This window comes from Phyllostomus hastatus, unplaced genomic scaffold (assembly GCF_019186645.2).
Source record: "Phyllostomus hastatus isolate PE091 unplaced genomic scaffold, TTU_PhHast_1.1 phas_contig_90, whole genome shotgun sequence".
Classification (NCBI taxonomy): domain Eukaryota; kingdom Metazoa; phylum Chordata; class Mammalia; order Chiroptera; family Phyllostomidae; genus Phyllostomus; species Phyllostomus hastatus.
This window is the reverse complement of record NW_025333984.1, coordinates 9,252,714-9,276,893: the sequence shown is the minus strand read 5'-3', so window position 1 is coordinate 9,276,893 and position 24,180 is coordinate 9,252,714. Positions and strand designations below refer to the sequence as shown.

Genomic DNA, 24,180 nt, shown 5'->3' with positions numbered 1-24,180 from the left:
GAACAAACAAAAAAAACCTGAGGTAGAAATACTTATACTAGACAATATAGACTTTAAAACAAAGGATATAACAAGAGACAAAGAAGGACTCAGCAATTCCACTTCTGGGTATTTAGCCTAAGAAACACAAAACACTAAACAGAAAAGACATATGCATCCATATGTTCACTGCAGCATTATTCACAGTGGCCAACCAAGATATGGAAGTAACCTAAGTGTCCATCACTAGATGAATGGATAAAAAAGAAGTGGTACAAGACTTCCGGCCAAGATGGAGGTGTAGGTAGACACAATGTGCCTCCTTGTGAAACCAAAAGAAGGACAACAAATTTAATAACAAAAAACAACCAGAACTGCCAGAAAATTGAACTAAATGGAAGTCCGACAACCAAGGAGTTAAAGAAGATACATTCATCCAGACCGGTAGGAGGGGCAGAGTCCGGCAACCGGGCAGAGAGGACTCTCGGCAAAGCTGTGGCTGGCAGACCCAGCAAAGCAGAAGATTGTGGAGCGGGGTTTGGTGCACAAGGCGGCTGGTAGACCTGACAGCCCCAAATTCGCACACAGATAAACCAGAGGAAATGGGGGAGCAGATCAGACTGTACAGCCCAGGGCCCCAGCTTGGGGAAATAAAACCTCAAACCACTGATTGAAAACACTTGTGGAGTCTGAGGTGCCAGCAGAAGAAACTCCCAGCCTTACAGGATAGTTCGTTGGAGAGACTCATGGGGCCCTAGAATGTACACAAACCCACCCACATGGAATCAGCACCAGAAGGGCCCACTTTGCTTGTGGGTAGCGGGGAAAGTGGCTGAAATCTGGCAGAGAGCTGAGCAAGTGTCATTGTTCCTTCTCGACCCCTTCCCCATGTACAGCTTCACAACACAGTGACGTGAGTTCCCCTGCCCTGGTGAATGCCTAAGGCTCCACCCCTTATACATAGCAGGTGCCCCAAGACAAAAAAAAAGGCTCAAATGAAAGAACAGATCAAAGTTCTAGAAAAAATACAGCTAAGCGACGAAGAGACAGCCAACCTATCAGGTGCACAGTTCAAAACACTGGTAATCAGGATGCTCACAGAATTGGTTGAATTTGGTCGCAAATTAGATGACAAAAATGAAGGCTACACTAAGTGAGATAAAGGAAAATGTACAGGGAACCAACAGTAATGGGAAGGAAACTGGGACTCAAATCAATGGAGTGGACCAGAAGGAAGAAACATCCAACCAGAACAGAATGAAGAAACAAGAATTCAGAAAAATGAGGAGAGTCTTAGGAACCTCTGGGACATCTTTAAACATTCCAGCGTCCGAATTATAGGGATACCAGAAGGAGAAGAGGAAGAGGAACAAATTGAAAACTTATTTGAACAAATAATGAAGGAGAACTTCCCCAATCTGGCAAAGGAAATAGACTTCCAGGAAGTCCAGGAAGCTCAGAGAGTCCCAAAAAAGGTTGGACTCAAGGAGGAACACACCAAGGCACATCGTAATTACATTACCCAAGATTAAAATTAAGGAGAGAATCTTAGAAGCAGTAAGAGAAAAGAAGACAGTTACCTACAAAGGAGTTCCCATCACACTGTCAGCTGATTTCTCAAAAGAGATCTTATAAGCAAGAAGGGGCTGGAAAGAAGTATTCCAAGTCATGAAAGGGAAGGACCTGCATCCAAGATTACTCTATCCAGCAAAGCTCTCATTTAGAATGGAAGGGCAGATAAAGTGCTTCTCAGACAAGGTCAAGTGAAAGGAGTTCATCATCACTAAGCCCTTATTATATGAAATGTTAAAGGGATTTATCTAAGAAAAAGAAGATAAAAAATATGAACAATAAAATGACAGCAAACTCAGTTATTAACCACATGTAAAACAAAAACAAAAGCAAACTAAGCAAACAGCTAGAACAGGAACAGAACCACAGAAATGGAGATCACATGGAGGGTTATCAACATGGGTGTGGGAGGAGGAGAGAGGGGGAAAAGGTACAGAGAATAAGTAGCATAGATGGTAGGTAGAAAATAGACAGGGGGAGGTTAAGAATAGTGTAGGAAATGTAGAAGCCAAAGATCTTATATGTATGACCCATGGACATGAACTAAAGGGGGGGAATGTGGGTGGGAGGGGGTATGCAGGGTGAAGGGGAATAAACAGGGGGAATGGAACAACTGTAATAGCATAATCAATAAAATATATTAAATATAAATAAATAAAATGCAAATCTCAAAAAAAAAAAGAAGTACAAATAGGTAGTTACAGATTAGCCATGGTGTTGTAAAGTACAGGATAGGAAATGGAGTAGCCAAAGAATTTACGCATGGCCCATGGACATGTACAATAGTGGGGGGATTGTCTGATGGAGTGGAAGGGGGCAAAGGGGGAAAAATCAGGACAACTGTAATAGCATAATTAATAAAATATAATTAAAAAAGAAAGAAAATACCATTTATAATGTCCAATGAAATTACCATAATTTCATTGTCATATTATCTAGTAATAAATTTGCAAGACTTCAACTGAAAACAGAAAAGTTATTAGAAAATTAGAGAAGATCTGGATAAATGAAAAGCTATAGAAAGTTCATCAATTAAAAAATTTAAAAGGAAAGATGCCAATTTTGCCCAAATTGTTCTGTACTTCAATGCAACCTCTCAATCAACATCTTGGCTGTTGTTATGTCTGTGTTTGTACATGTGTGTAAATACTGATCAGTAAAGAAAGAAGCAGAATAAGGTGAGAGGATGTACTGTAGCTAATAGCAAGATTTATTATAAAGCAATGTTAATTTAGACACTGTGTATTGGCACAATGGTAAATAGACCAAGTAGAATACATACGCTACTAAAACATACAAGGATACTTGATTTATGGTAAAGGTGGCACTGCAGGCAAGTGGGAAATGACTACTGTTTTAAATTAAATGGTTATGGGAAACCAAATACCCATTAGAAAAAAATTCATCTTCACGTTATCCCATATACAAAATCAATTTCAGATAGAATGTAGTAAATATAAACCTACAAAACTTCTAAAGCACAACACAAGAAAACTATTTCATGATGTTAGAATATAAAAACATTTAAGCCATACATGAAAATGTCAGCTATGAAGGCAACAAATAATAACTTGAACTACATGAAAATTAAGGACTTCTCATTAAAAGATAAACACAAAAACGTACTATAAATGGTAGAATATATTCACAGCACATACAATTCAAAAAAAGTAGTTCTTTTTTAAAGATTTTATTTATTTATTTTTAGAGAGGAGAAGGGAGGGAAAAAGAGGGAGAGAAACATCAATGTGTGGTTGTCTCTCACACACCCCCTACTGGGGACCTGACCTGCAGCCCAGGCATGTGCTCCGACTGGGAGTTGAACTGGCAACCCTTTGGTTCGCAGGCTGGCACTCAATACACTGACCCACACCAGCCAGGGCAGAAGTTCTTCCAATTGATAATAAAAAGACTCATGTGCCAACAGAATAATGGGCAGGAGACCAGAAGAGGTACTTTAAAAGCAGGATATTCAAATGTAGAAGAGTATATGAAAACATGCTTAACATCATTACTTATGTGGAAGATACAAAATAAAATAACAATGAAGTACCACTATGCACCTAGAAGAATGGTTAAAATCTAAAAGATTGACAGTAGTAAGTGTTGGTGGCCACCTAAAGCAGTAGAAAATCCCATACACTATGGGCTGACTATGTAAATTGGCACAGCCACTTTGGAAAACTCTGACATTATCTGCTAAAGGTCAATATATGTATACCCTGTGGCTCAGCGATTCTACTTCTCAGTATTTATTCAATGTAAGTATAAGCAACCATATGCTCACGGAAAGCTATGTATAAGATTGTTCATAGAAGTATTATATGTACTAGCCAAAAAAATGGAAACACCTCAAATACCCATCAACAACAGAATAGATAATTGTGGTAATCTTGCAAACAAATAGTATATCACAATGTAAATTGATGATCTGCAGCAACATGCCATAATATAGATGAACTCCCCACCCCCAAAATAATGTTGAGTGAAAGAAATCAGATGTAAAATTATACATATGGTAAGGTTCTATTATTAAAATTTTCAGAAAGCAGGTAAGTATTAGAAATCAGGATATTTATCTTGGGGAGGAAGGATGGAGGAAGTAATAATTAGGGTGGAGCACAAAGGACAATTCTGTGGGTTTGTGGCCTATATTTTGACTTCGGTAGTGGTTAACAGGTGTTTCATACTTGGATAATTCATTGTGCTGTACACTTATGACTTCTGTGCTTTTCTGTGTGTGTTACATTTTAATAAAATGTTAAAAAATTAAACATAATGACCAAAAGAACAGAAACAGAATATATCAATTCATAATCAGAAGAGGAGGAAAAAGAATGACTGTTAAATCAGTAAATGAAAGAAAAAACAGAAAGGAGAAAAAAGTCAAAGAAAAAACAAATATTGTAACTAGAAGACATAAAAGATGATTATAAGATATAAATCTAAACATGTCAGTAATCCCAGTGAATACAAACAAATTGAATTTGCAATTTCAAACAGAGAGACTCTGGAACTGAGTGAAAAAGAAAATCTAGTTACATTCTTTATGTTAATAAGAGATGTGCAGAAAATTACTACTACAGAAAAGTTAGTAACAAAAGGAAAAGGGCATTCGAGAAAAGAACTAACCAATAGAAACATGTTGTAGCTATAACATTATCAGACAAAATAGTTTTCAAGGCATAAAGCATGATTATGAATAGGGAGAGTCACTACATAATGATAAAGGGGGTAAATCATGAGGAAGATGCAATAATTCAGACTCTGTAAGAAAATATAGCTTCAATATATATACACATACCAAAAACTGACAGGCTGATAATAAGACTAATTGAAAATTTCACAGTTATAAAGAGATAAAAATATTAGCAAGGATGTAGAAAGTTTGAATCATACAGTTAGTGGCTTTAATATAGTGGATACATAAAGAATCCCAAAGCTATGACTATACAATACATACATTTTTAATTTAACTTTTTTTCAATTACAGATTACATGTAATATTATTTTGTATTAGTTTCAGGTGTGCACACAATACATATTCTTTTAAAATACACACAATACCTACAAAAAATGACAAATATTAGATCACAGGGCAAGGCTCAACAAATGGCAAAGATTCTACATCATACAGATCATGCTGTTTCAGCAAAATGCACTAAAATCAGAAATCAATAAGCAAAAAGCAAATGAAAAATGCAGGAAACTGTTCTTAAAAATAATTCATTTACTGCCTAAAACTTATACTGGAAATTAGTAACTGAATAACAATGAAAATACTATTTATAAAAACTTGCGGGATATAGCTCAGACAGTAACATAAAGGAAATTTACAGCCTTAAGTACATTAGGTAGAAAAGAAGAAATATGGAAAATTAATGAACAAAGGGCTGGGTAGAAAAGATGAAGAGATTAAGCAAAGAAAAATGTTCACAGACACAGACAACAGTATGGTGATTACCAGAGGGAAAAGAAAGTGGAGGGAGGTAGAAGAGAGTAACGGGGAATAAATAGTGATGGAAGGAGACTTGACTTGGGGTGGTGAACACACATGGTACAATATACAGATGATGTGTCATAGACTGTACCCATGAAACCAATATAATTTTATTAGCCAATGTCAACCCAATAAATTTAATACAAATTAAAACATAAAAAGAGATTTAATGAACAAAAGTATCCAACTCAAGGAGTTGGAAAAGGACTGCATATAACTAGAAGGAAGGAAGCGATAAAGGTAAGAGCAGAAGTTAATGAAATCAGAAACAAAGAAACAATAGTGAAGATCAATAAAACCAAGCCTTGTGTCTTTGACATAAATAATAAAATAGAGAAAGCTCTGGCAAGGTAGAACAAGAACAAAAGAAAGGAAATGATATAAATAAACATTACAGATTAAAATATAAAAATAAATGAGAGAGTGCTATGAACAACTTTATGCCAGTAAGTTTGAAACTTTAGAAAAAAGTAGACTTTTTTCAAGGAAAAAAATAGATAAGAAATCAAAAGCCTGAAGACACATTAAAGACAGTGAAAATGGCCTAGGTATTTTGCCAAATTTCTAAGAAACAGAAAATCTCTATTTTAAGATATACTAGAGTTTATGAAAAGAGAGAACTTTTCTTGAATCATTTTGTGAGACTACTACAAGCTCCAAAATGGGGTAAGTAAAGGAAATGGGACTTTTTAAATAGTCCAATCTCATTCATAAAGACAGCTGCAAAAATTTCCAATACAAGATCTGGAAATCAAATTAGCAATGCGCGCGCGCGCGCACACACACACACACACACACACACACACACACACACACCCCAATTAGGCATGAATTCTAGGATGGTTTAAGTTTTGAAAATCTATTAATGTACTTCATCATTGAATTAATCTATTTCACTGTAATTTCACTTCATAATTGATTAAAACCAAATTATCATCTTATATACTGAAAGAGTAGTATATAAAATTTAGTTCCTATTTATGATAGAACCTCTTAACAAGGTAGGACTAGAAGGAAACTTAACTGAATATGATAAATGTGATTTACCAAATATCCTAAAGTAAGCATTACACTTAGTAATAAAATAATAGAAGGCACCCCTTTAAAGACAGAAGTACTACAATTAACTACTGGTTTTAACTTACTGTTGTAGTGGAGATCAAAAATATAACATGTGTAATACCTAGCAAGAAAGAAATGAAACTGAGTATACAGGGAAACGATGAAAACTAGAAGAGGAGATAGCAAGGTTGCTGGACTTGTACAAGATCAACAGAAAACAAATCAGCAACGTGGATATGCATAACAGGGATAGCCAAATTAGAGCATGTAATTTAAACAAATCTCACTCAAAAAAAAATCTCAGTCACAATAATAAACCTCTCAAAACAAATCAACATTGTTTCATGGAAAAAGACTCAAGCAATGGAGAGACATACTGTGTTCATGGCTCATGAGCCTCAATATCATTAGGATGTCAATTTTCCTCTACTAGTTCTGTCAATTCAACGTCGTTCTAGTCAGTACCTCAACATGTTTCACAGAGCTTGGAAACCTGATCCTAAAGTCCATATGGAACAGAAAAAACTAAGAATACCCAAAAACATTTGGAAGAAGCATATTCAGTGGTGTCTATGCATCCTAACCTAAATGTGCAATGTGCATCAATAGGAAAATGAATATATAAAATTTGGCGCATTTATACAGGATAAAACATATGGATGTTAACTTGAATAAAGTAAAGGTACATGCCTCAATATGAAAAAAAAACCTTAGAAACAATTATGAAGGGAGAAAGTAAGTTATTCATATAAAATTTAAACACATACAGAACAATATAATGTATTTTACAGGTATATACTTATTTGTAAAAGTCTAACAATATGTACAAGAATGATTAAATATAGGATAGTTGTTTCCACTGCAGAGAGGGAGGGGAATGGGACCACGGGGACTTCATTTGTGTTTGTTAATTTTTGAAGCTAGAGTGTGGGTTCAAAGTTGTTCATTATATGCCTGAAATATTTAATAAAAGAAAAGAAATGAAACAATCAGTGCAAAACATGTCTTTAGGGACAGCTCCATTGAATAAATAACTGAAGATATGACTTAACCTGACTCTTGCACTCCTCAACTCAAAGCCCTCCCCAGATACAAGCCACAACCACTAATGTGATACACAGTCTCAGCACCATGAACATCCAGGTGTGAAGGAATATCCTCAGGAATAAGAGAATCCTCGAAGAAATAAATTACTACAGATGGAGAAGCAGATCCTACGCAATAAGCATTCTTCATTGTGAAATGCATCAAGATTCCTGCAATTGTATCCAGTTCCAAATGGAATTTTTGGACTGATTCTAAGACGGGTGTTGTGGGAAGAACTAACAGAAAACAGATGCTGGCAACTGTATAATTCATAAATGTGATAGAAGGGATATTTGCTCTAATATATTTGTGTCATGAAAAGCTCTACTCTATGTGTAATATTTTCTATGCGGTTGAAACTACATTAACATTACAGGCTACAAAATATGACAGAAGAATTCTAAAATACAAACACTTCTGTGCAAATGTATCAGAAAAGAACATGAAAAATATAGGCAGCTACTTTAAAGTTCTATTGAGATATTTCATTTTTAATAAGTTTCTTTATACATGTCAACAATGAATACCACTTGTAAAAATTGAACTAGGATACAACTGAACACTTCTTTGTTGCATGCTGACAAAGAACAATTTGATTGAACAGTAAATCCTTCAGAGGTCTCCTGAGAACCATTTCTCTGAGACATATTTTTTAGACAAAAGTTCCCAGTAAATTCTGTTATTCTTGTCACTTTGGCTGTTTGTAGTATTACACAATGACAATGATGGGCACCCCCAAAATCCTAAACCTGGATATCACTTAGGTTAAAAAATGTACATTTTCATAAAATTTTCAGTAATACGACATTCTAAACAAGGAAAGGATATTTTTATGTAAGAATTAATTAAAAAATTGAGAAGTTATTACATGCCTACTTGTCCAGCATCTAATAGAATCAGTTAAAAATCAAAGGGAACCAGGCTGTGAGAATAAGGAAAACCAAGAGTTGGGAACGAATGAACCTGAACAGAGACCTTCTGTTTGTAGATTAAAATACGATTTTTTTAACTGTAACAAAATTTATTGGTTTTCCTTGATTGCTCTGGTCCAGCTCTGGGTTTGTCTGGCCTTGTTTCTGGGCTGCTGTTGCAGCATTTTTGTTTGTTTGTTTTTAACCCTCATCTGACAATATATTTATTGAAGAGAAAGGGGGGGGAGAGAGAGAGAGAGAGAGAAGCATTAATTGTTTGCCTTCCATTACATGCCCTGACTGGGGATTGATTTTGCAACCTTTTGGTGTACAGGACAACACTGCAAGTAACTGAGCAATGTAGCCAGGGCTGCTGCTGCAGCATTTCAGCCCTTTTTGCTTCTTCAGCTTTTGAGCCCCCTGGAAAACCCACATGCACAGAGCCTTCTTGGTCACCCAGCAGAGGTGGGCTTTTCGGTAGCACAGAGGGGGAAAGATGTACTCAACCCCCAGTTCCTTGCAGGTCTTCTCAAAGACATTAGAGTTGGTCTTATGGAGGTTTTTGGAGCATGTTTTTCCTCTGGCCAATGGGCTTTTGTCTTTTTGGCATTTCTGCATGTGTTCTTCATAACTGTAAATCTTGACCATCAAGGAAACACTTCAAGCCTCTGATAAGCTGGTGTCCTCAGGGTTTGTCATGATCTTTTTCATCAACTGCTCTTATTTGATTTTTAGCTTCTTCTTCTGGTTGGCCATTTCCAAAGACAAGAGTCTTTCTACAACATCATCAACCATCTCAGTTCCAGGGATGTTCTGGTAATCTTTGAGCAGTGTGGAAGGGGCTGGGTCATCTTCTTGGTTGGGCTGCATGGGGTTCTGGATGGCATATCCGCAGGTGGCCAAGAGGATGAGACCGTGAGGAAGTAAGGGAAGGTGCTGGTGGTGGGATGGAAGCAGGGCACACCCTCCACCTGGCAGCCCAAGGACTGGGGCCTGGGTGCGAATGGAACTCAGTGCCCTGCCGCCACACTACCCTCAGCATGGTGACTTCTATAATACAATTTTTGCTGGAGGAACTATGAGAATTTTTTCATTGTTTTGTGTAATTAATGTGGGAAGTACAAGTTAGGAAAAAAGGACAATAAATTGATTAAGTAATATGGGCAGTGCTGCTTACGGGCTGGACAAGTTTTCACAGTGTATACCAGACTTCACTAAAATCAAGCAATGAGTCAACTGAGAATAATAAATATTATTAAGAACAAAAGGCTGTCTACTCAGTATTTTTTTGAAATATTTGAATCATTTTATTTTATTACTTTCAGCTTCCATTCCTCAGTGGTAGGCATACTACTTCAGAGTGTGAGTATTACGAACAATGGTTAATTTTACAGAACACATACTCATGCACACATATTTTTTTTCTGTTTCTCTGAACAGCATTCAGAAAAATATTAGTTAATAATGTCTCTATTTCATTGCACAGAATTAACTTCAATAACACCCGATCTTTACAAGCATCTTGCTATGAAAAGCATTTGGTTTCACTATGGCTATGTTATATTTTCTGTGTTTGAGACGTAATGGTGCATCTCTCATTTTAACAGAGAAGACCTATGACATAAGCATAACCCTTGTTTGCTCAGCTCCAGCATTACAATGGCCTTCAATATATTTTAGTAATCTTAACCAGATCTTATATTTGAACAACAATCTGGTTGAAGAGATTACAAAATGTTAGCCACCTCTTTTTGTACAGGTGGCTACACACAAGCAGAGCAATAATAACAAGAACAAGAACAAAACACTTCATCCTATAAAAATCTTGAGATGAGTCTCAAATTATTGATGGATAAGAGGAAAAATATGAAGGAATCTAGTACTTGATGATCAAGAGTTGAACTGACTTTCAGCTTAATGTCTTGTGGACTGTGCTTATCACATGCCTTGGATTTCTTTTATAAAATGATGAACGCCCTTCAGTAAATCTGGACAAACCTGACAAGACAGAAAAATATCATGCCTGGTTTACAACCTTTGAATTTGATAAAATAGTCACCATGGCTCTTTTCAATATCTTGAATCTTTACTTTCGAATAAATCCTGTTTCTTTTTTTTGTCAAGTAAAATATTCTCCCATAACTTTAGAGGTCATATTTTCCTTGGCCCACTGATCAATTAGAAGCTGGACACATTGAGGCTGAGGTGAACCTCTACTCATTTATGCCTACGAAACTCAAGACTGTGTCTCGAGTCTTTGATTATGAACCCAACATACTTGCCTATCCAATAGTATCCCCACTTGCCAAAGAATGTTGAAATCTAGATGCTTGTTTCACAAATGCTTTTCACTTTTGTGAAACAAAAGTAGGTACCAGATTGTTAGGGTAAAACCATCATCTGTAATGAGAAAATGTTAACTTTGTAAACTCCTGACCTTCTATTACTCGTAGGCTATGTGCTCTGAACTGATCATTTAGCTGTGGGAAAGTTTGTATTGGTCTGTCCACAGCTTTTTATTTAGACTTACTTATCATCATTGGTACCTATTTAGTCTGTGACCACATAGAAGGGCAAGCCTAACTGGCTCATCAGGGTATGAAACTCGTGTCCTTGACCTCTATAAAACAATGCTCTCACTTATAATAGTATATACACTATTACTGGAACAATTGTTACTGCGTTCTGGCTCAGAGAGGCTACTTAAGAGGTATTTATTGATAAGTTAGGAAGCTGTTCTTTATACAGAAAGTTTAGCACTCTTTTTGGTATGGTTTGACGTAATGTTGAAATTACACCAAGAACTTTCTCCCTTTTCTCTGACTGTTATTAGACTTGTTTTTCCTTCTTGAAAAAAAATTTTGATATTATGTCTCTTCTCCCCAAAATGGATTCTATCAATCCCCTTGATGCACATCTAAAACTCCTGCACAGTGTTTTTCTAAGGCACTATGCCTTCCAATTTAGCACATAAAGGTCTGTGTTCCCTCCAGCTCTACAGATGATGGACTAAGAGATCTTCAAAGATATATTCAAGTCCAAAAATACATCTGACAGTATACCTCAGTGGCAAAGCCAAAGCTGTTTGTTGGAAGGACACTTCATGCAGACTAAAAAATTACTCCAAATGAAAGAGAGCTTACAGACATGTTTCCCCCTCATTCAACACTCTTGGTAAGGGCTCTTCAGCTTTAGAAAATAAAGTCAAGTTGGAGTCTGTGTGAGAGACAATGGTAGCAGTCATCAGGCAACCCTCCGCTACCATGGCGGGCTCCTGCATTGTTAATGCAGGTGTGTTCAAGGCATTACAGAGGCAGGAGAGCAGTTTTCTGTCAAAGACCTGGGGAAGGGCTACATGAATATGTACAAAGCTGCCATCACTGCCTAGCAGACCATGCACCTACAGTTTATTTTTACCCCTATAAATAAATATGACAGGGAGAAAGAAATGTAAAGAATCCATTGTCAACAAAATCCTCTGCATGATGAAGAAAAAAGCATATAAACACCCTTATATATCATTTCAATGCACGAGTTGGTGCCATTTAATATTTAGTTTTTTTTTACTTATAATTTTGCTGTATGGCAATCATTAAAATGTTTAAAAGGCTATATGGGTATTGCTGTCACCTGAACTTTAAGAGACATTTTATATGTTTCCCAAAAGCTGCCATATTCATTCATTCTTCTAAGGATGAATAATGCAATAAAGAATTTGACTTCGTGTCTATCCTTGTCTCATAATATCAACACTCTGGTGAGGTTGTGCTTACTGTAAGAAAGTTATGTGTAGGCAGTATATTAATCTAGATATATTTAGACGAAGTCCTTGACTGACTTTCAATATTAGAAATATTATATGTCTATGTGGCTAGGTCACCAGCACCTTAAACTTAGTATGTTTATAACCCACCTTTTAATCTCTATTTATAATCCTTTTTTAAACCCTGACTTCACTTTTTTTGCTAATAACATAATAATGTTCCAGGTTTCTAAAGCTAGGAGCCTTGGCATAATGTTTTCATTTTCTTTTTCCTGTATGTTCATATATAGTCAGGCCTTTCAGTTCTTCTGTTTTCAATTCCACTTCTCTCTCTCTCCCCCTGTACCCTCACCTTCCTCTGTCCCTCCTTCTCTTGCTTCCTCACTTTTACAGCATAGTAGTTAAAAGCCTTGCCTCTGAGCCTGATACCCTCGGCTGGAATACTAGTTCAGCCATTGACCTTGGGCAAGTCACTAAGTCTTTTTGTGCTTTGGCTTCCCATCTATAAACTGGGGTTCTTGTAAGGATCAAATGAGTATATATAAGAAAAGTGCTTACAACCATGCTGGGTACATAATAAATGCTATGTAAATATTAGCTGTTATGATTATCTGTTTCTAATATGCTTATCAGGGCCTTCACCTCTAACCTCTCAAAAGCCTCCTATTGCTTCTGGACAGACTATATAGTCTGCCCAGCCATTGTTAATATAATGAGAACAGCTTGTGCTCAACATCCATGTAAACTGGCGGCCCAGGAGAGTGGATTGGAATGTGCATGTGTGAACAATGATGATTTCACTGTACTAGTCTGTGAGGGAGGTAGACGTTGCTGAGTGAGCATGTGAACTGTGTGGCCATCATATTCAAAATGACTGAGCGAGTAAAGCAACAAATCTGTAACAAATTTTGTGTTAAGCTTGAACATTCCTCTGAGGAAACTATTCAGATGATTCAGCAGGCTTCAGGTGTGGGCAACTGGTGATTGGCAGCTTCATCAGGACAATGTGCCCACTCATGCATCATGTCTCATGCAGAGTGTTTTTGATGAAACATCAAATCACCCAGGTGACTCAGCCCCCCTACTGCCCAGATTTGTCACCTTGTGACTTCTGGCTTTTACCCAAACTAAAGTCACCTTTGAAACGGAAGAGATATCAGATGGTTGATGAGATTCAGGCAATACAATGGGACTGCTGATGGTGACTGGGAGAACTGTATGAGGTCCCAAGGTGCCTGCTTTGAAGAGGACTGAGGTGTCATTGTCCAATGTACAATGTTTCTCATATCTTCTTCAATAAATGTTTCTATTTTTCATATTATATGGCTGGATACTTTCTAGACCGACCTCTCTCTCTATATATTCTCCCTACAATATTGTACCTTCTGGAAAGACTATATATATATATGCATATTTCCCCTACTATATTATAAGGTAACGAAGGCAGTAGTTGATTCTCAATCATTTTTCTCTCTCTTACATTTTCCTAACACATGATAAACACTCAATACACAAATGTGAGATTATTTCACTAATTCATTTAGTAGACATTAATCAAGTACCCCATGTAGCTCAGGGTATAATAGGACCTTAGTATATGTATAAGAAATAAATTACTGATAAGCATGAAAGTATCTCACTGAAATTTTCAGTCTGGGTCAATATAGAAATATGTGGGTACCACTGAGGGAAATCAGAAAGTGTGGGAAAGGCAGTGATTAAATGGGATAAGAGTTGTGTTAGTTTTGGATGCATTGAATCTAAAATGCTGGTACAAGACGGAGAGTGATAGATGTTTACTAAGCTGGTACACTGAAAGGCCCACGCGGCTACTGTGGATACAAAAAAGAAGGCAGGAAAGGAGATAGTGTTAATTCTTAGGCACTTGGCTGAGATTAACACTAACAAGATAAAACTCAGTGACCATGAGCAGGGTTGCCTTTTCTCATGTGAGCTTGGTAAAGTTTTTTTCTGAAGTTCTCTGGTAGTTACTCAAAAGTAAACACCTGAATCTCCATTTTCATTCTTATCTTCATTTAGTGAGTACTTCATTCTATGCAATCATTGGGTTAAAGGCCTACAATGTGAGGATAGTTAACTGTTGCTGAGACTTCAAAAGTCAGTTTTCACAAGTTTAACCCCCCCAGCTACTTGTAAACTACCAGTAAACACACTAGACAAAAGCTCTTGCTCTTTTGGCAGCGGAAAGTGTTGTATTCTCTTTGTGGTTTGGTTTCCAACTTCCAAGAACACCAAGAGCAATCCAAATTCAAAGGAGAGAGGCAGCTTCCTCCCACTCTATTGTTAGCCATCTCCTGGGGAAAACAATGTTTTTATGCACTTCTAATTCAACCACCCCAAGAAACCAAAGTGTCCTTCAATTGAAAGAACGTGAAATATAAATAATCAACTAGTAAGTCACAATTATGTGAAATACTCTTTTAGAAAAGTAAACAATTCAGCTAACTTGAAAATTATACAATGTATTCTCAAATAAACAACAAGCATTTTGATCACATACGTTGTAAGTGAAAACATTCCCTTAATCTTTTTCATTTTAGCATTGAAGTCTAGGCCAAGATTTATTTGGTTGGCTCTCATAAAAAGAAATGAAAGGCAAAACTCTTTAGGTTTTAATATATTCAACCACATTTGAGATTTTCCATAACAAGCCTAAATATTAAAACAGCTTTTAAAAATGAGCATATAAAGTAAACAAATCACCTTTATCGTGAAAGCACTCTGATTTTACTTTCCCTGCAAATTTAAATGATGACCCTTTTAGAGTTATCCAAACCCTGTAACTGTCAAATTCCTAACTTTCCACTTTTTAATAAAAATGATCTCCATAAAGATTAGAAATTAATCTAACCTGACTCTCAAATCTAATATATTTTAGTGCTGGAAGCTGTAAAAATTCACCTATCTAGGTTTAATAAAGAAAGTTTTTTTTCAATTTAAATATACATTGCATTTAATAAGCTTGCATGATAATTTTAAAATGTTCAGAGGTTCTTTAAATTACCCTCATGCTGTGCCCAGGATACAATCCAATTTCATTTTTTGAGCAACAGAGTTAAGAGAAGATTTCAAAATCACAGAGTAATTTCTGAATGATACAAAATAAAATTATTAGAAGCCAGCCAATCACAATGGCTCTTATGCCTGACAAAGATAATTTGCCTATATTTATATAAAATGTATATATTTGGATATATCTAAATTTTTGACTCAAATGTCTATCTTTTAGCCAAATATTTGTCATTGTGAGGATCCGTATTCCTCCCTTTCAACTTTGCATACATTCATCCATCTCATAAATACCTTTATTTTTAGGAAATAAATAATAAAAGATTTGGGAGGCAAACAGACCTCCAACTTATTATTCAATGTTTCTGGGGAAAAATGTGTATGTGTACTTACCATATTTTTTGGACTATAAGACTCACCCTCCCCCCAATTTGGGAGGAATAATGGTTGTTAATGCTGCTGTTGAGTTCTTTTTACATTTACATCGGTGAAATATTATGTTATTTATCTTATTAAATATTTTACCATATTTTTTGCTTCAAAAATTTTTTTCCTATTTTCCTCCTCTAAAACCTATGTGTGTCTTACGGTCCGAAAATAAGGTATACTTTTCTGCCAGCTTGTGATTATTTCAAAATAAAAAGATAAATGAAGAGTAAGTAAGTGGAGATGTGACACTGAATCATTAAAGGGAGCCAAGAGGTGATTAGCTAGCAAGAGGAGAATGTGGGAGGAAAACTCTTTTTTCAAGTGAGAGAGATCAGATCATGTTTAAAAGTTCTCAACAAAGTTCTAGTGGAAACTTGGGAGTGAAACTTACCCATGCAAGAAAGCAGAACAGGGATGGGATGTAGAGCACAAGTGGAGGAACTGACCTTTGACAGGACACTTCCTGCATTGTAGCAGGAGGAAGAAAGAGAGCACAGGTTCAGACACAATCTGATTTTAGATCTGGTGGAAGGGAATGGAGGGAGTTCTCATGCGATGGTTATTTCCTCTGTGCAGCAGCAGAAGGCTTCATTCACATTGAGAATGAATGGACAGTGGGGAAGTTGGAAGTTTGAGAAAAGCAGAGAAACTGAAAAATTAGCTGTAGAGGATGACAGAATGAGGTAGCCTGAAAAAAATGTCGTAATAATACTGGACAGTGTTTGAGGGCCCAGATGAGGTTGGTGACCATGAATTTGTTTTAGCATCAATTCATCCATACTGGGATTTTTTTCCCAACTGACTTGGTTGTTGGGTACACACACTGAAAAGCCTAACAGGTTTTTTTTTTTTTTTATGTATTATATTCTACAGATGCCCTTTATTTAACATCAGTAACATATTGATATCCAGGAAAAGCCTAATAGTTGACATCACTCACTGTTGAAGTTTAGCCAGGGATGTCCAATGGGGCAGGGGATTTTATGGTATTTGCAGGAGAAATTGGAATGATAGACCATAGACAATTTGTATTGGAACTAGGAAGAAATAAGCTTTTGTGTATTCTCTCTTAAAAGGACTCCTATATATGTATATAGAAATTCTGTAACCTTTTACTGACCAGCGGAAAACACTGAAACAATAACTCAAAAAACTTCTGAGGTGTCAGAAGTAAACATACAGTTGCATACTCTCCAAGCTGAAAATGTTACTCTTCTCAATACATTACAATAATGTTCTTCTGTTTGTTTATCATTTGGGATCATTAATCAGAACTTTAAAGTGCTAGCACATAATTATAGATTGCGGGTTGAGGAGGGCCTATCTGTTCAGTATCATTAGAAATGGGTTACGTTTTTTGATTTTGGAGTGAAAGCTCGCAGTGTCTGAAGTCTCAACAACTAAGGTATTATTATCCCATTACAATTCAGATACCTCCAGGTGCTCATGGGCAACTCTACTTCTATGTGCTTTATCTATCAGGGTTTTAAGGAAGGCTTAACTGGAAGTTTCTGTTGCCAAGAACTGTAGTTCAAAAACTGCTGACTGGTCTAGTGAAAAGAACCCTTTGCCAGTGTTTCTTTTTCACAAAACTTAATTATATAATGCCTATATTATTTTCCTCACCAGAGTTTTGGAAGAGTGTGGTAACCAAACATTGTTAAAATGAATGATAAGATTACTAGAAAGCTGAAAGGAGAAAAATAAGTTCAGAGTTTGAGATATTGCTCAGGGTAAGGAAAACCTGGGTGGGGTGGGAGATGGAGGTCCTAGGCAGAATGAGGGTGCTATGTGCAGTGGAGAGGAACAAGGACAGAAAGAATCACACAGGAAAAGGCAAGAGCTCTGGGGCGGTTATAGGCCAGTGAAAATAAACTTCGGTATTTCTATAATTTTGATGACATCATGTCTTTGACATGGTAAAATCTAAGATGAAATAATATAACTTTGCTATAGATTAAGTATTTGAGGTTCCCCCACCCCAATTCATATATTGAAATCATAATCTTCAAGTGGATGGTAAGAGCTGGAGGCTTTGGGACATGATTAGATCATGAGAGTGGAGCCCTTATGAATGGGATTGGCAACCTTCTAAAAAAGGCTCCAGTGAGCTCTTTGTACCCTTCTGTCATGTGAAGCCAGAAAGTAGACCTTCATCAGACACTGATTCTGCCAGTGCTTTGATCTTGGACTGTCCAGCCTCCAGAAATGTGAGAAATGAATTTCTCTTGCTTATAAGTTGCCCAGTCTGTGGTAGTTTGTTATGGCATCCCGAACAGACTAAGACACACCCTTTGCCTGGATGTATCACTCTAACGGGTGATACAGACAGAGGAAATAAAACTAAATATGTTTTACTGAGTATAGTGGTTTGACTAAAATGTCCTTGTCATAACCTTTACAACTTGGAATGTAACCTTATTTTGAGAAAGGGTCTCTGAAGATATAATTAAGTTAAGAATGTGGAATGAAGATCATACTGGATTAACCTGGTAACCTTAAATCCAATGATGAGTGTCCTTATAAGACACAGAAAAGAAGAGAGAATGCCACGCAGTGATGGAGGCATAGACTGGAGCTATGTAGTCATAAACAGAGGAGCGCTGATGGCCACTCGAAGCTGGAGGAGGCAAGAAGGATTTCTCCTCCACAGCCTCCAGAGGGAGTGCTTCCTTCTGTTGATACCTTTATTTCAGGCTTTTAACCTCCAAAACTGTGAAAGAATAAATTTCTATTGTTATTTAAATGAATAGCGGTTCCACTGTAGTTATCAAGACCACATAATGTATTTTGGACCTGTAGATCTCTAGGCCCTATGTAAGGATAATGATAGTAATAGCGATTGCTAAAGTTTAGTGGGAATTTTAGATAGTATGCACTGTGCTCAATGATTTTAAATGAATTCTTTACCTTAGTTGTCACAACTCTATGACAGAGGTACTGCTATTAACCCCACTCTACAGGTGAGAAAGCTGTGGCTTAGCAATGTGCCTAAGGTCCTATTTCTACTAGGCAAAGAGTAGGGATTTGAACCACACAGTATGACTTCAGAGACCATACTTTTAACACCTATACTGGACTGCATTTGAGATCAGGTTGGATGCCCTACAGCAGTTTTTAGGAGTTTATATTCTAAGTAAGTCTCATTGGCTGGAGAAATAAAGGAAATTCTGTTTGAAGTACCATCTAAATCCAGACAGTTTATTGCTGTACTATAAGTACAAGTGTACATCACAATGAAATGCAAGAAATTTTAGATGTCTTGTCACTGACTTTCAGTGATCTGAGTTGAGTAAAGCAGAAAAATAACTTTTATAACCCATACTTACCCCAGTCAGCATTAAATTGGGATATTATTCTAATAAATGTGTCTCTAATTTTTTCATTTAAGCTATCTGCTTTATAATATACACTGATTACACTTTAATAAAGTCATTACATTATCACAATAACATTTTCACCCTTTAATTTGACTATATTCCTCCTTTATTCTGATATCTTTGTACTAACAGTCTGTTGTGAATTTATTTAATCTACATAAATTATTCAGCATAATAGAAAAAAGACACAGTAATATGATGCCATCTCAAAAATCAGCAGGTCCTCCTCAGAAATGAAGGTGCTCTACTTTTCCTTGATGTTTGGATCACTCAGCTCTAATAGGAATTCTTGTACATAGGTCCCTTCCATTCCCTTCGCATTATCTCTTAATTATATTTTTATTTCAGTAGCTAACAATGACATAAGAGAGTACTAATGTGTATTAGGTTCAATAGCATATTTTTAAATGTCTATGTATAAGAGATCTTCAAGTGTTGGCTTCCTCAAACAGAATAGCGTTGTTTTTTTCCAAATTTCATTCCTTAAAGGGATAGAGTTCTTTGTTTGTGTTATGTGTCATTGAGTCAGTCCTACCCCTGATGGCCCTATGAATGAGTGATGTCCACAATGTCCTGTCTTCGATAGCCCTCCTCAGGTCCTGCAGACTTATGGCTATGGCTTCTCTCATGGAGTCAAACCATCTCATATTTGGTCAAGGGACCCACTGGGAGTCCCAGATTTGCTAATTATTAGCCACGTGAGCCTGGATATATGGTTTATTCTTTCTGAGTCCGTGCCCTCATTTGCCAAAGAAGTATGCAATTACCCACCCTAACTTACAGGAATATAAAAAATATGGTGTGTCACTGACTATATTCCCTTTGCTGTACTTAACATCCCCATGATTATCCTGTGACTACCAATCTGTACTTCTCAGTCTCTTCACCTTTTTTACCCAGTCCCCCAAACCCCACCTCTCTGGCAACCCTCAGTCTGTTCTTTGTATTTATGACTCTATTTCTGTTTTGTTTGTTCATTTATATTGTTCTTTAGATTCCACATATAAGTGAAATCATGTAGTATTTGTCTTCCTCTGTCTGACTTATTTCACTGAGCATAATACCCTCTGGGTCTATCCATGCTGTCGCAAAGGGTAAGATAATAACTATGGCTTCTTATCTTGCCACGTGGGTACTGGAAGTATCACAGGGAACACTTTGTAAAGCATATGATTGTTTAACCACTATGCTATACACCTGAAACTAATATAAAATATATCAAATGTAAACTAATTTAAAAAATTAAAAAATATGGTATAAATATGTGAAACATTGAAAACATAAATAGTAAACCAAAGTGATGTTGATATATAGCAGGGGTATCAAATTCATTTTCACCAGGGGGCCACATCAGCCTCGTGATTGCCTTCAGAGGGCCAAATGTAATTTAGGACTGTATAAATGTAACTATGCCTTAACAGTTAAGCGAGAGCTCAGTGCTGCTGCCGGGTAGAAACAAGGTGCTGGGCTAGATAAAACAAGGTGGAGGGCAGGATTCGGCCTGCGGACCTTGTGTTTGCTGCCTGTGATATATAGGAATAGCATGAACTTTCATGGTGGACAGACATGGATTTGAATTCTGGATCTGCCATCTACTAGTCATGCAGAGTTATGGTAATACTTTAATCTTAGTTTCCTAATCTGTCAAATGAGATAAACATAATTCCTTAAAGGAGTTGTTTTATATAGATGATATGAAAGTATTTAGTACATCCACTGGCAGATATTATTTCCCTTCCCTGTATGCTCTTTCTATCTCTGAAGAACACCTCTAGACCCAGGACAAATATGATAATCCACTTAGGACTAATGGTAGGTTTTCCCCACATGGAGCTCATAGAAAACAAGTCCTGAGAACAGAATGTTCAGGAACTACTATAAAGTGTGAGTGTGAGGCTCCAAATTTTCTTGGAAAAATCAATTTGATTCCGACTAAAAAAGAAGCTTGCACTTTGGAAAATTGGCCTTTAATATCTAGAGTATGAGTTTTCAAAGTGTTATCTAAAATTCAATACCACTTTCACCATACTAGATGGGCTTTTTTCCCCCCAGTAAAGATGATAAAAGGGGTGAATTTTACTACTTTTGAGTAGGTGGCTTTGTATGCATTAGAACACTTTTGTCTTTTCTTAGGTTTAGCAGAAAGTTTTACCTTAAAAATCAAACATAAAACAACTTTTTTTCTTTTGGCCTATTCCTCAAAGAATGCCAAGTATGATCTATGGGACATTCTGTTATGTATGAAGTCAAGGGGCAAGAGAATTGTTGGCCAGCTTTGGGAGCAAATTCCATTTTCTAATCTTCAGTATCTTTTTCCAATATTGAAAGGACAGCTACCTAACATTTACAAATACCCTTCTGGTTTTGCTCTGCCAATTTCGTCTTTGGTAGTATTTGCTTTTCTCAGTGTTGTTTGTATTGTCAGCCTCTGAGGACTGATGCAACCATGTCCGGCAACCTAACAATGATTTTAAACTCAATTTTCTCATAATGAAACATTATTAATCCTTGGGGTGCTTACTGTAATACAACTCATTTGATAATATGGAACATGATCTACTGTACCACTGGAATACCAATGTCATGCATCATTAATAAATGCACAGTTCCCATTAAGTGAGAGGCTTTTAATTAGCGTGCATATTTTTGTCGGCATATATCAAACCAAGCAGACTTTTTTCTCATCTTCTGTTATTTTTGTTGCCTTCAAAGGTGGAATTATTATTGTGGCCATGTATATTAAAGCCAAAATTTATAAACCACTCCAAGTTATTGTCAGTATTAAAATGACAATTAGATTTTCATCAAGCTTTCTAAGTGAAGCAATATAGTGCTTACCTTCTTAAAAATAATTTCTATGGCACCTCTGCAATAAGACCATACACTGTCACCCTAAACCTGGTGTGTTCAGATTATATGTGTTTAGTAAAGTATGGCTCACAGACTACCTGCTAGGGATCTAATTGAATATATCACTTTTTGGGCCCCATTCCAGATCAACCGAATCAAAATGTGAGGGTGGCACTCCAGAATTTGCCTTCTAACAATATTCTAGGTGATTTTAATGTATTCTAAAATTTTAGAATCACTGATTTGGTGAGGGGAGAGAAAGCACTGTTCCATCTCTTTTCTTTCCATAAAACCTTCATCGTCCCTTTAACTGGAACCCCTCTTGGTAACCTCATGCTGTCCTGTTGGCTGTTAAAAGATGTGTAGGTATTCCAGTGAGAATACAAGATTGGGGGTAAGAAAGTTCTACTCTTCATTTTGCCAATTACTATCCATGTTACATTTGGACAACTTTTAATATTTCTGAGCTTTAATTTCACCAACTACAAAATGGTAAAAGTAGGAAAGGAGAAGGAAAAAGCAAGACTGTCTGATAAGCTCATGTCTAAGATTTTTGTCTGGATCCAACATTCTTAGATTTCATGAATGTTCCATCTTTTAGAGGAAGATAAGCTGAAGAAGTCAGTAGGTTTGCAGGAGTGGAATGAACATGAGTTTTGGAATCAGACTGTGGTTCAGGTCATAGCTCTTACTATTTGCATTATCTTAAGCCAATTACATTACATGTTGGACTTTGGTTTCCATACTTATTAACATGAGAATATGCCTTATAGAGTTCTTGTCATGATTTAAAGAGATAAAACAATAACTGTAACAGCACCTGGCAATAGCTTCTCAATGAGTTATAGTTGTAATGCAGAAGAGAAAGAAGGGAAAGAGGAGGAAGAAAAGGAAGAAGGAAGCAATAGGGAATAAGACAAAATGGTGGGCATCTGGGTACTATAGTGGATTTATTAATTATAAACATTGGTTGGGAACCTGTGATGTACTAGGTACTATTCCAGGCAGTGGAGACACAGCAGAGACAGAAAATTACTACTTTTATGGAGCTTATATTCTGACATGTATGTGGGTAGGTGGGGTTGTGGCAAAAAATAAATAAATGAATATGGGATACCTCAAGGTATTGATAACTGCTATGATGAAAATTAAAGCAGGGTAAGGGGGATACAGAGTGAGAGAGGGTGGGGAGTTGCTATTTCACATTGCATGGTCTCTCTAATAATGTATCAATTATTAAGAATATATCAATAGAACAGATACCTGGAGAGAGACAGAGAGATAGAGTGAGAGCGAGAGCGAGAGAGAGAACCTTGCTGTTATCTGGGAGAAAGACAGAAGAAACAGCAAGTAGAAAGGTCTGGAAGAGGGACCATATCCAGAGTGTTGAGGAATAACAAGGCAGCCAGAGTCCAAAATATGTAGCTGGAGCAGAGTGAATGAAAGGAAGAGAGGGTAGTAGGAGATGGTGTGAGAGAGGTATGGGAGTAGGAGGGAACAGATTGTGTAGGGCCTTGTAGACCATGGTAAGGAAGTCAGGTTTTACTCTGAGTGACATGGGAAGACAACAGAAAGTTCTGAGCAGAGTCATGGCATGATCTCACTTACACAGGATCCCTCTTGCTGCCTTGTTGAGAGCAGACTCTAAGAGGTCAGGGTGGAAACAGGGAGAACCAGTTAGGAGACTACTGCAATAATCCAGGCAAGAGACGATGGTGGCCTGCCACACAGGTGGTGAGAAGTAGTCAGATTCTGCATACATTTTGAGGATAGACTGGATGTGGACATGAGATAATGGTGAATCCAAAGTTTTTGGCCTGAGCAACTGGAGGAATGAAATTCACTTCCTGAGATGGGAAAGCAGGTATGGGGAAGGTGAAGCATATGTGTGAATCAGCTGACACAGAACAGTTCATCAACTAGTATTTCATGAGCACTCCCTGTGTGAGGAGCCCAGGATCAGGTACTTTGGGATTTTATTAGTAAAATGCTCCTGTTAGTATTATAAAGGAACCAGGCAACACTGGTTTTAATTTAGTTGAGTGCTTGTAAAATTATTTCAGGAATAAGCTGCAGTCTTCCTCATGCATGGTAAGTCCACATTCAGGGTACATACAT

At 36.8% G+C, this 24,180-nt stretch overlaps 1 protein-coding gene and 1 pseudogene across 1 annotated transcript in view; both read right to left on the bottom strand.

The window, feature by feature from the left end:
• TENM1 (teneurin transmembrane protein 1) overlaps positions 1-24,180 on the bottom strand; it is a 703,022-nt gene that overhangs the window by 195,323 nt on the left and 483,519 nt on the right. The window lies entirely within an intron of this gene.
• On the bottom strand, positions 8,689-9,652 carry LOC123827728 (annotated as a pseudogene).